Here is a 10,601-nt window from a genome sequence, read left to right as displayed (position 1 = left end):
CAATTGGCATAACATAGGAGCTCTGGTAGCATAGTGCCTAAGGCACTTGACTGTTAACCAGAAGGCTGGTGGTTCAAACCCACCAGCCACTCCTCAGAAGGAAGGTTGGGGAATCTACTTCCATAATGATAGTGCCTCAGAAACCCAAGGAGCGGTTGCTATGAGTCAGGGCAGACTTGACAGCACATAACAACAACAACAACACAAAGATAATGTTCTACAACTCTGGCGAGTAGTGACTGGAGTCTTAAAAGCTTATGAGTGGCCATGTAAGGTGTAACTATTGGTCTCTCCTGGCCCAGTGCAAAGAAGAGTGAAAAAAATCAAAGACACATGAAAACGATTAGTCCAAAGCTATAACGGAGCACGCAAACCCCAGTCTTCATGAACCTAGGACCAGAAGAACTCAATGGTGCCTGGCTACCACTGTCAACTGCTCTGAAAGGATCACAATAGGAGGTTCTGGAGAGCGGGAGAAAAATGTGAAACAAAATTCAAAATCATGAAGAGAGAGATTGGAAGAAGCCTTGAGACTGTGGCCTTTAGATTCCCTTCAGCCTGAAACCAAACTCCATCCAGTACCTCAACTTTCAGCCAAACAATAGGCCTATAAGGTGAACAATAACACCAGGGAGATACACACTCCTTAATAAAGAACAACCAACCAAAAAAAAAAAAAAAAAGAACAACCAACCACACAAGATGGAAAGGGCAGCATTTCCAGGGATAATGCTGAGAAGGCAGGAAGGGCTAGGAAAGAAAGATGACTGGAAATGATAAACACAGGGAGGAAGTGGATACTGGTCATTGTTACATGATGGGGATTGCATATTGCAATCAATGTCACAAATCAAATGTGGATGATTTGTTGAATGGAGAATCAACTTGCTCTGTAAACTTTCACCCAAATAACAATTAAAAGATTAAAAAAAAAAAAAAGAATGAAAATCCAAGCGGTGCAGGAAGTTATTAAACGACAAGCGTGCGGGGGGTAATATTAGGAGCAGTAAGGGAGGCTATTCGTTGTCAGTAAACCTCTGCATAACCATTGCTTTACCCTATCACTCAGCCAAATTCAAGCTCACTGTCCCTAATTGCGGGCAGGAATGAAAGAAGAGAAGGTTAACACTCTTCTTGCCGAGGAGGAGGCAGACAGTCAAGGCCTTGCTACCGATTTTGTGGCATCTAACGGCAGTGTTCCGGTGGTACACTGCTGAAGCACTCAGCTGCGGAATTTGACTGGCAGTTCAAACTCAACTAGTGCTTCCCCGGGAAAAACACTGCACAATGTTCTCCCGTAAAGTTTACAGCCTAGGAAACCTTATGGGGCAATTCTAGTCCGTCATCTGGGGTTGCTATTAGCCAGCATTGACAACACTGCAGCAGGTATAAATAAAAACTGAGATAAACAAATCAACTTGAGTTTCTAAATGAATTCTTTTAAAGTCATAGCAGAAGGAACATTCTGAAAATCAAGGTGATTCTAGATTTGCAAGAGCCACATTGTGGAACAGAGAAGAGAGTTTCTGCATTACAAAAATTGATTTTCAACGTGACTAGCCAAAGCCTGGATGACGCAAATCATAAGGCAGATGAGAAGGCTTACGGCATAAACCAGAGTCCAGAGGCATCCCTGGGTGGCACAGTTAAGTGCTTAACTCCCAGCCAAAAGGTTGGGGATTCAAACCCACCCAAGGGTGCCTGGGAAGATAGACAAGACGACCTGCTTCCAAAAGGTCATGGCCTTGACAACCCAATGGAGCAGGTCTACTCTGACACACGTGTGGTCGCCATGAGTGAGAATCAACTCAAACACCAATTAACAACAACGATCAACAGCCAAACCCTGGATGATACAGACCCTAAGGCCGACTGCATAAACCAGAGTCCAGAGATGAGCCGGTGATGAAAGTGCTGGTTTTTCTGTCCTTGCAGAGTGCGATAGGGTTCCACTGGGAAGAGGGAAGGATTTAGAAAGAGACAGAGAGGACAGTCAGAGAGTGAACCATTGGTGTGGTCCCTGTAAAAGAGGCCAGAGGATCATTGCTGGGATCAAAATCTTGGGGACAAGGATGATGGAATGCACATTGGGTTGGGGGATCAACAAAGCAGAGAGAATTTGTGCTTTGCTTCTCAGATGTTGCTGTTGTTAACTGCCATGGAGTTGCATACCACTCCACCTTCTCAACGCATGGTGATCCCATGGCTATTCCATGCACAACTGAAGGAAACGCTGCCTGGTCCTGTGTCATCCCCATGATCAGTTGGGGATCAGCCTGTTGTGATACATTGGGCTTTCACTGGTTAATTTTCAGAAGTAGGTCACCAGACCTTTCTTCCCAGTCCATCTCAGTTTGGAAGCTCCACGGAGACCTGTTCAGCGTCATAGCAACACACAAGGCTCCACTGAAAGATGGGTGGTGAGGTGCATTGGCCAGGAACTGAACCCAAGTCTCTCACACAAAGGTGAGAATTCTACCAGCAGGAAGAAGTTCCTGACCAGCAGACACCTCTGGAAGAAAGGAGAAATGGCAGCTGATGTATGTGTGTGTGTGTGTGTGTGTAATGGCACCTTAAGAAAAACCCTGAATCTCCCCCAAAGAGCATCACAAGAGTTAATCTAAAGATTCTTGTATCCCCGGGAGGGATCTGCAAGAGGCTAAGCAGGAGCTAGTAGACCCAGAGAGAGCTGGTGTTTGGGGCAGGAAAGTGAGGGATAGCTGTGTGGACCAGGAGCCTGGAGAACCGAGAGGGGTGTGGACACCTCAGTGCCGTGAGGAAAATGTGAAAACCCCAGTCCAGTAGGTTAATTCACCTCCAATGAACAGGAGAAAAGAGAGAAGGTACACTATACAGGATTGTTCATGGACAGAAATCCAGAGTGATGGCTTTTTTTATAACTGGCAGGATGGTTTTCTGCCCACAGAACCAAGGTGGGCTCCAGAGCATTGCAGGAATGCTTATAGAGAAGAAGTGAAGCTCCATTTGGGAGCACTGAGTCCCAGGACTGGGAAGGACCAGGTCTACTCCTTTTGAAACTTCCCTCCCTTGGCCCAGACCAGGAACTGGGAGTGCATCAGTGCAGAGGCAGGTAGGGTCCCTTTTCTGGGGTCTGTCCATCATGTGGGATAGGCATTTGAACTAGTGACTGCAAGTAGTTGACAGCCCCAAGGGGGAAACAGAACTATAGAGGGCCTTAGAACTGGGGAATTCATCATTCTATGGGGGACAGGGTAACCTACCCTAAAGAAGTCATATTCAAACCAATATCCGAAAGATGAGTATATTTTAAACAAGAGGAAGAAGGAAACAACAAAGTAAAAGCCATCTAACCAGAGATGAGAGAGAGAGTGTGTGTATCCAGCTATGATTATTCCCATTTCTGAGAGGAGAAAACCAAGGCTCAGAGAAAAATAAGTCACTTGCCACAGGCCAGAAAGTGTTCCAGCACAGCCCACCCTCTCTTTTGTTCCATATATATATTATAAAAATACATGTAACATAATTGCGGTGCAGTGATCATTTCCTTTCTGCCCTCCCTCCTATGTCAGGACTTCATTTCTCTTTATGGCTGAGTAAGATTCCCTTGTATAGATACACCACATTTTGTTTATCCATTCATCTCCTGATGGACATTTGCGTTGCCTCCACCTGTGCCAGCCCAGGTCTTTCTGACTGCAGGACCCATGCTGTGTCACTGTCAGCCACAGCCCACCTTAAAGAACCGTGACAACACCTTGTTTTTTTTTTTTTTTTATTAGGATTTGGGTGAAGATTTACAGAGTAAATTCACTTTTCATACAGCAGTTCACATATACTTTGTCTCATGTCATTGACCAAAATTTACAATGCAGCAGCTCCTCTCCCACTTCCTCCCCATAGTTACCTCCTCCCAGTGTCCATCCCTTCATACTCTTCGAGAGGCCCATTGTCTGCCAACCCTGTATATGATCTTGGATACACTCTCCATTTAGACATACATAATTGTTTAGCTTGTTCACCCATCTATCCGTCCCTATACCCATGTTTGCTTTCATTGACAACTCAGTATTGTATTTACAAAGGGGTTCATATTTGTTGTTTGTACTGCCCATGTAACTCTCTCTGTCTTTCTCATCCTCAATGCTGCCATATTGGTCACTCCCATTTGGTACATTGCCCTTCTCTTCACCCAAATCAATATTTATCTCTATCTATCTAACAGCATTCCCTCCCCTTCCCTCCCACCCCTGGTAACCAACAAAGAAAATGTCCTCCAATATATAAACATTTCCTTAACTTTTACAATAACGGACTAATACAATATTTGTCCTTTTGTGACTGACTTATTTCGCTCAGCATAATGTCCTCCAAGTTCATCCATGTTATGCGGTGTTTTGCAGATTCTTCATTATTCTTTAGCGTTCCATAGTATTCCATTGTGTGAATGTACCAAAGTTTGGTTATCCATTCCTCAGTTGTTGGACATCTAGGTTGTTTCCAAGTTTTGGCTATTGTAAATAGTGCTGCGATGAACATCGGCGTGCATATATCTGTTCTTGTTATGGCTCTCACTTCTTTAGGGTATATACCTAGTAATGGGATGGCTGGGTCAAATGGTATTTGTATTTCCAACTTTTGAAGGAATCGCCATACTGCTTTCCACAATGGTTGTACCATTTTACAGTCCCACCAGCAGTGTATGAGAGTCCCAATCTCTCCACAACCTCGCCAGCATTTGTTATTTTCTGTCTTGTTGAACTTTGCTACTAGTGCTGGAGCAAGATGGTATCTCATTGTTGTTTTGATTTGCATCTCTCTAATAGCTAATGATCGTGAGCATTTCTTCATATGTTTGTTGGCCGCTTGAATATCCTCCTTGGTGAAGTGTCTGTTCATGTCTTCTGCCCATTTTTTAATTGGATTGTTTGTCTTTTTGTTATTGAGGTGTTGGAGTGTTCTATAAATTCTAGAGATAAGTCCCTTGTCAGATATGTTATTACCAAATATTTTTTCCCAATCTGTAGGTTCTCTTTTGACTCTTTTGGAGAAGTCTTTGGAAGCACATAAAAATTTAATTTTTAGAAGGTCCCAATCATCTGGCTTCTCTCGTGACAACACCTTGTGATGAGCCTTTTGGCCACAGCCTGAGCAGAGGCAGTGTTACTGCTCCTAGAGGGTTAACTCCCTTTGTCTCCTGACACATCAGGTCCCCAGACAGGGAATGGTTCCAGGTGTTCTTCCTCCCCTTTACAACCCTCAGCCCAACCTCGACCACAGACTACTGACTGCAATGGGGAGGAAGTTTCTCCATATTTCTGAATTCAGCTGCGGTACCTCCGACAGACCTGAGACCACCTGAGGACTCACTGGCCTTGTGCATAGTGTTTGGTGCCACAGAACCACAGGGTGAGGCTACTCCCTGTGGAATCTCTCACACACTGGATCTCCTATTAATTCTGGGTCTCCTTTGAGAATTTTCTGCTAAGACCACTTTCTTCTCCAGCTCCATGAATTTCATGTGATGCTGGTGGGCAAGAAAGGGTGAGGGAGTAGTGCCTTCCTGTGAACTAAATCCTGCCTTTCCCTGTCAAAAAGGGCATGGGGTCAGCATCTTCCTCTGACCTCCTCTAACTTCACAAGAGAAAGACAGAATCACCATCAGCAGCCCAAGGCTTATTCTTATGAAGCCAGACTTGACACCACCCTCCAGTCTTTTTACCAATTCTGATACCAGCCATCTGTCCCACGGCACTCACTACTTCTCTGCTGGGTTCAATAATTCGTTGCAATGGCCACACAGAACTCACAGACAATACTCATGATTATGGGGTTTATTAGATAAGTAACAGACATCAGTAGATATTATTGCCCACAGGGTATTAGGATCAGTGGACAGTCACCTCTGCAGACATGGCAGAGGGGTGTTCTTCCAAGGGCAGAGTGAGGGTTTGCAGATAGCAGGCCATTTCCACCTCATAGGGACCAACCTTGTGCTGATCCTTCTAAAAGGAATTATTCGGGCAGTTAGGAAAGTTTTTAGTATAACATGGAGTTCTACATTTGAACAGGGAGTAAACTTTATGTGAGTAGGTTTCTCAGGCTCCTCAGAAGATTCTGAAGGCTAACAAAGGAGTTTGGATAGCGTGTTTTCAGTAAGTAGAGAGGCATAAAATGAAGGAGTGGAAAGGGAAATGACAGCCAGGGTTCCTCAGGAGTGGGAGCAGGAGGTGAAAAGAGAAGTAAAAGTGGCTGGATAGATAGCTAGGAAGTTTCTGGAACTCTGGCTTTATAACTCTTTAATTTGCTTGGCCTACCTAGAGAGCATGTCTTGTAAAGAGGGAAATGTACTGTCTTGGTGTCATTTGGAAGCTTCCAAATCCTAACTATTATACAATTTCCATTGGGCCTGATTGACATGGGAAACTTTAGCCTCTAGCTGCACAGAAAAGCACATTTACTGGGTCAAAAGTGCCCCAAATTAGCCACTGATTTTCCATATTTCCTTGGTAAGTACACTCTAGTGACTAAGGAACAAAACTGTATTGGGACCCTAATGTTTGCACATGTAAGCAGCAGGGGTCCCTGGGGTGGACCCTGCCTTATATTTATACATGGGATTCCTCATCTTACCAAGTTAATTGCTTGTGCACAGCAAAGAGAAAACAAAAATTAAGTTCAGCAGTGCTATTTCCCTCAAACTGCTACTAGATGGCAGTCAAACCTAACTTACTGCAAACTCACAACGCTGTTCAGGTTTTCCAAACAGAAATGAAAAAGAAAGTAAAAGAGTCTTAGCAATAAATCCCAGAGAACTAAACACAAAAAGAGCAGAGTTCCATCTAAGAAGACATACATGGGATGACTCTGGGGAGTTCACAAAAATGGTTGAGCACAAATGCTCACACAGGCCGCAGAGCTCTGAATCCCCAACTCCTCCTGGGGGCAGAGCACTACTGGCAAGATGTCTTCAGATCCTGCCCAACTAAGATATCTTAGAGAAAAACTCTAGGCTCTCTGTAAAAGTAAAAATAAAGAGGTTTATTGAAAAGTGAAAAACCATTCAAATGAGGGCAGCATAGATTCCACAAAGTGAAATCCACATGTCCAAAATGGTAAAGTAGCAGACACATTTAAGGAGCTAGAACAAAGATCCTAAGTTACATTGTTTTAATTGGAGGTGATAGGTTACAGCATGATAATGGCAGGGATAAGTGGTAAGAAAGGGCTATGGGGGAGTTACAAGGTAACACAAAACATTCTTATTTATTTATTTATTTATTTAGCCTTTCTTTCCAACATTTTGATTTGTATATTTTTATAGGAAAAAGAAGCAAAACATATTTCTCATTCATTTAATCAATTAATCCAATGGGGAAAATGTAAAATATTATGATTACAATATAATGAATAATGAACACTTTTGGTAATATATACAACAATGTTTTCAACAAATGTTATAAAAATCTGGTACAAACTAGTTAAATAAAACATTTTAGAGATGGTAAAGTCAATTTACCTAACCTACATTCCTTCAAAGAGACATTTCTACTTGTCATCCTGGGTTAAAACCAAACTGAAGAACTCAAATTACTCCCCTTCGTGAAAATAAATTTCTTGTTGCATAAAGGGCATGGAGGCGGCATCTTCTGACCTCCTCTAACTTCACAAGAGGAGGACAGAATCAGCAGCAGCAGCCCAAGGCTTATCCTATGAGCCCAGACATGCCGCCACCCTCTAGCCTTTTACCAATTCTTATACCAACCATCCTTCCCACAGTACTCACTACTTGTCTGCTGGGTTCAATAATTCATTGCAATGGCCACACAGAACTCACAAAAAATACTCAGACTATGGGGTTTATTAGTAATCTGGTGGGATTTACAAAGACTATGGCTAGAAAAGCCATAATAAGTAGTTCACTGGACTGCACCTGTATTAGCTAAACTGTATAAAGTTTGTGAGGATGTGTTTGGATAAAGGAAATTAAAGCAAACCTGATAGCTAGAATCAAGCAAATAGCACATTTAATAGGACCTTTGTGAATCAAATACCTTTAACATACTTGTAGCTTTATATTTCAAAGGACATGTTTCTACATCTGATCCCCACAGCATTTGTGAAGGAGGAAAATGATGATGTTCCCATTTTACTGAAGAGAAAACTAAGGGCTAGAGAGGTGATATTCAGTATCATACAACTTGATCACTGGCAACTTTATAACTTTATAAATGGCTTTGGAAAAGGATAGGGTTTCCCGTTGCCAGATATGCCTTCATAATCAAATGAAGGTATGACCCAAACATTAAAACAAGAGTGAGTTCTCTAAGTCTGGAAAAGACTCCAATTATAATGAGTGATGCAGGAAATGAGCTCATTTTACAGTAAATTGGAATAAAAAGGGAGGTTGATGCTGTGAAAGACAAAGAATGATTTCAAAATCATAATATGGCAATTTTCCATGAAAATTAGAATAGACTGAAAAACCGTCTTAACTGGGAAACCAATATTGAGACCAAGGGGAGGAAAAAGAAACGGTACAGGAAATTATTCATGCTAATCTTTAAATGTTTTGTACACATTTCCATAAAAATAATTATCCTGAAACTTTTCTGAGGTAGACAAATGTTAGGAATGAATTAAGTTCATGTAAAAAAAAAGAAAAGAAACGAGGAAACACTGAGGAAAGGCCTTATATTTAGTGCTATCTATAAAAACATTAGGGAGCTCTGGTGGCATAGTGCCTAAGGCACTTGACTGCTAACCAGAACCCCAGCTGTTCAAACCCACCAGTCACTCCTTGGAAGGAAGGTTGGGCAATCTACTTTTGTAGTGATACAGCCTTGGAAACCCAAGGAGAGGTCGCTATGAGTCAGGGCCAACTGGACAGCACATAACAACAACACAACAACATAAAAACATTCTAGTTATTTGTAAACATCCCTTTCGGGGAAAGTGCATAGATGTTATTTTATTGCTACATTTAAAGATTGATATTATCTTACAGCTAAAGGACAACACAAAGTTGGACTTTAATAAAAACCTGCCAAAGTTCATAGCAAGCTTATAACTTTTTCTCCCCACTGGACTACAAACTGGTCAAAAGGCAGAGAGGCCTTGCCTTTTTATTTATTAATCTTCAGGATCTAGCACTTTATGGGTACATCAATTAATAATTAGCATATCTCACTCATAATATTTCAAGCCATTTATTTTACATGAAGTAGACAAACTTTGACAGGTTTGTATGACTTCACATGAAATTGAATAAAATGTCCTCTAGAGATCAATCAGGGGAGGATAGAAGGGCTGTGTGTACACAGGGAGACAGCTCAGGGGGCAGGAGTGCATAGGAGGGAAGGACACAGGGAGGAGGTGGCTATGGGGAGGAAGTGGGAAGAGAGCTGTTGCATTGTGGGAGATTGCAGTCAATGTCATGAGATAAAGTATATGTATATGTATGGAAAATGAATTTGCTCTGCAAACATTCACCCAAATCACAATAAAATTAAAAAAAAAAAATCTTCTAGATATTCAGGCAGCCAACGAACACATGAAGAAATGTTCACAATCATTAGCCATTAGTGAGATGCAAATCAAGACAACAATGAGATGTCATGTTGCCCCAGCACTAATAGTAAAGTTCAGCAAGACAGGAAAAAATAAATGCTGGTGAGAATGTGGAGAGATTGGGACTCTCATACACTACTGGTGGGACTGTCAAATGACACAACCACTGTGGAAAGCAATATGGTGATTCCTTAAAAAGTTGGAATTAAAAATACCATTTGACCCAGCCATTCCATCACTAGGTATATATTCTAAAGAACTGAGAGCCAGGACAAGAACAGTTATAGGCACACCCATGTTCATCACAGCACTATTTACAATAGCAAAAAGATGGAAATAACCTACGTGCCTATCAACAGAAGAATGGATAAGCAAACTATGGTACATAAACACAATGGAATACTATATAACACTAAAGAATAATGTAGAATCTGCAAAACACTGCACAATGTGTATGAACTTGGAGGACGTTATGCTGAGTGAAATAAGTCAATCACAAAAGCACAAATATTGTGTTCATTATTATAAGAAGTCAAGGAAAGGTTTATATATGAAAGGAAACTTTCTTTGTTGGGGAGTGGAGGGAACACTGCAAAAATAATTTTTAATAATAATAATAATAATAAATTGAATAAAACATCCTCCAAACCCATTTTTATTCCCATGTTTCCTAGGGAGAATTAGTCTACTAGGGAAACTAAATCACAGCCTTAGTCCTTCTTTCTGACTGTACTTTGCTAGAATTGTATTTCTTTCATTAAAATACTTTCATGCACTTAGAAGTAACATTAATTCTCAAGAATGGCAACAAATCTTGATTCATAATGATATAAAAAGTAAATTTTTCTAATTCTAGATCTGATAAAAATAAAGAAATGCATTTTTGTATTTCAACATCATTTCTGAGCATTTAAATGATGAGTTTGAGAAATCGAACTTTCTTTTTTTTTTTTTTTCTTGGAAAATCAAAAGAAAAAGTCTTTTTTTTTTTTTTATTAGGATTTGGGTGAAGATTTACAGCGTAAATTCACTTTTCATACAGCAGTTCACAT

General features: G+C 41.1%; 1 pseudogene; it reads left to right on the top strand.

Moving 5' to 3' along the window:
* The first annotated feature begins 1,099 nt into the window (after positions 1 to 1,099).
* Positions 1,100 to 1,201, top strand: LOC122151200 (annotated as a pseudogene).
* Positions 1,202 to 10,601: the final 9,400 nt, after the last annotated feature.

This window comes from Orycteropus afer, unplaced genomic scaffold, assembly GCF_000298275.1.
Source record: "Orycteropus afer afer isolate SDZICR_OR568_19922 unplaced genomic scaffold, OryAfe1.0 scaffold00330, whole genome shotgun sequence".
NCBI lineage: Eukaryota > Metazoa > Chordata > Mammalia > Tubulidentata > Orycteropodidae > Orycteropus > Orycteropus afer.
This window is presented reverse-complemented; position numbering and strand designations above follow the sequence as displayed.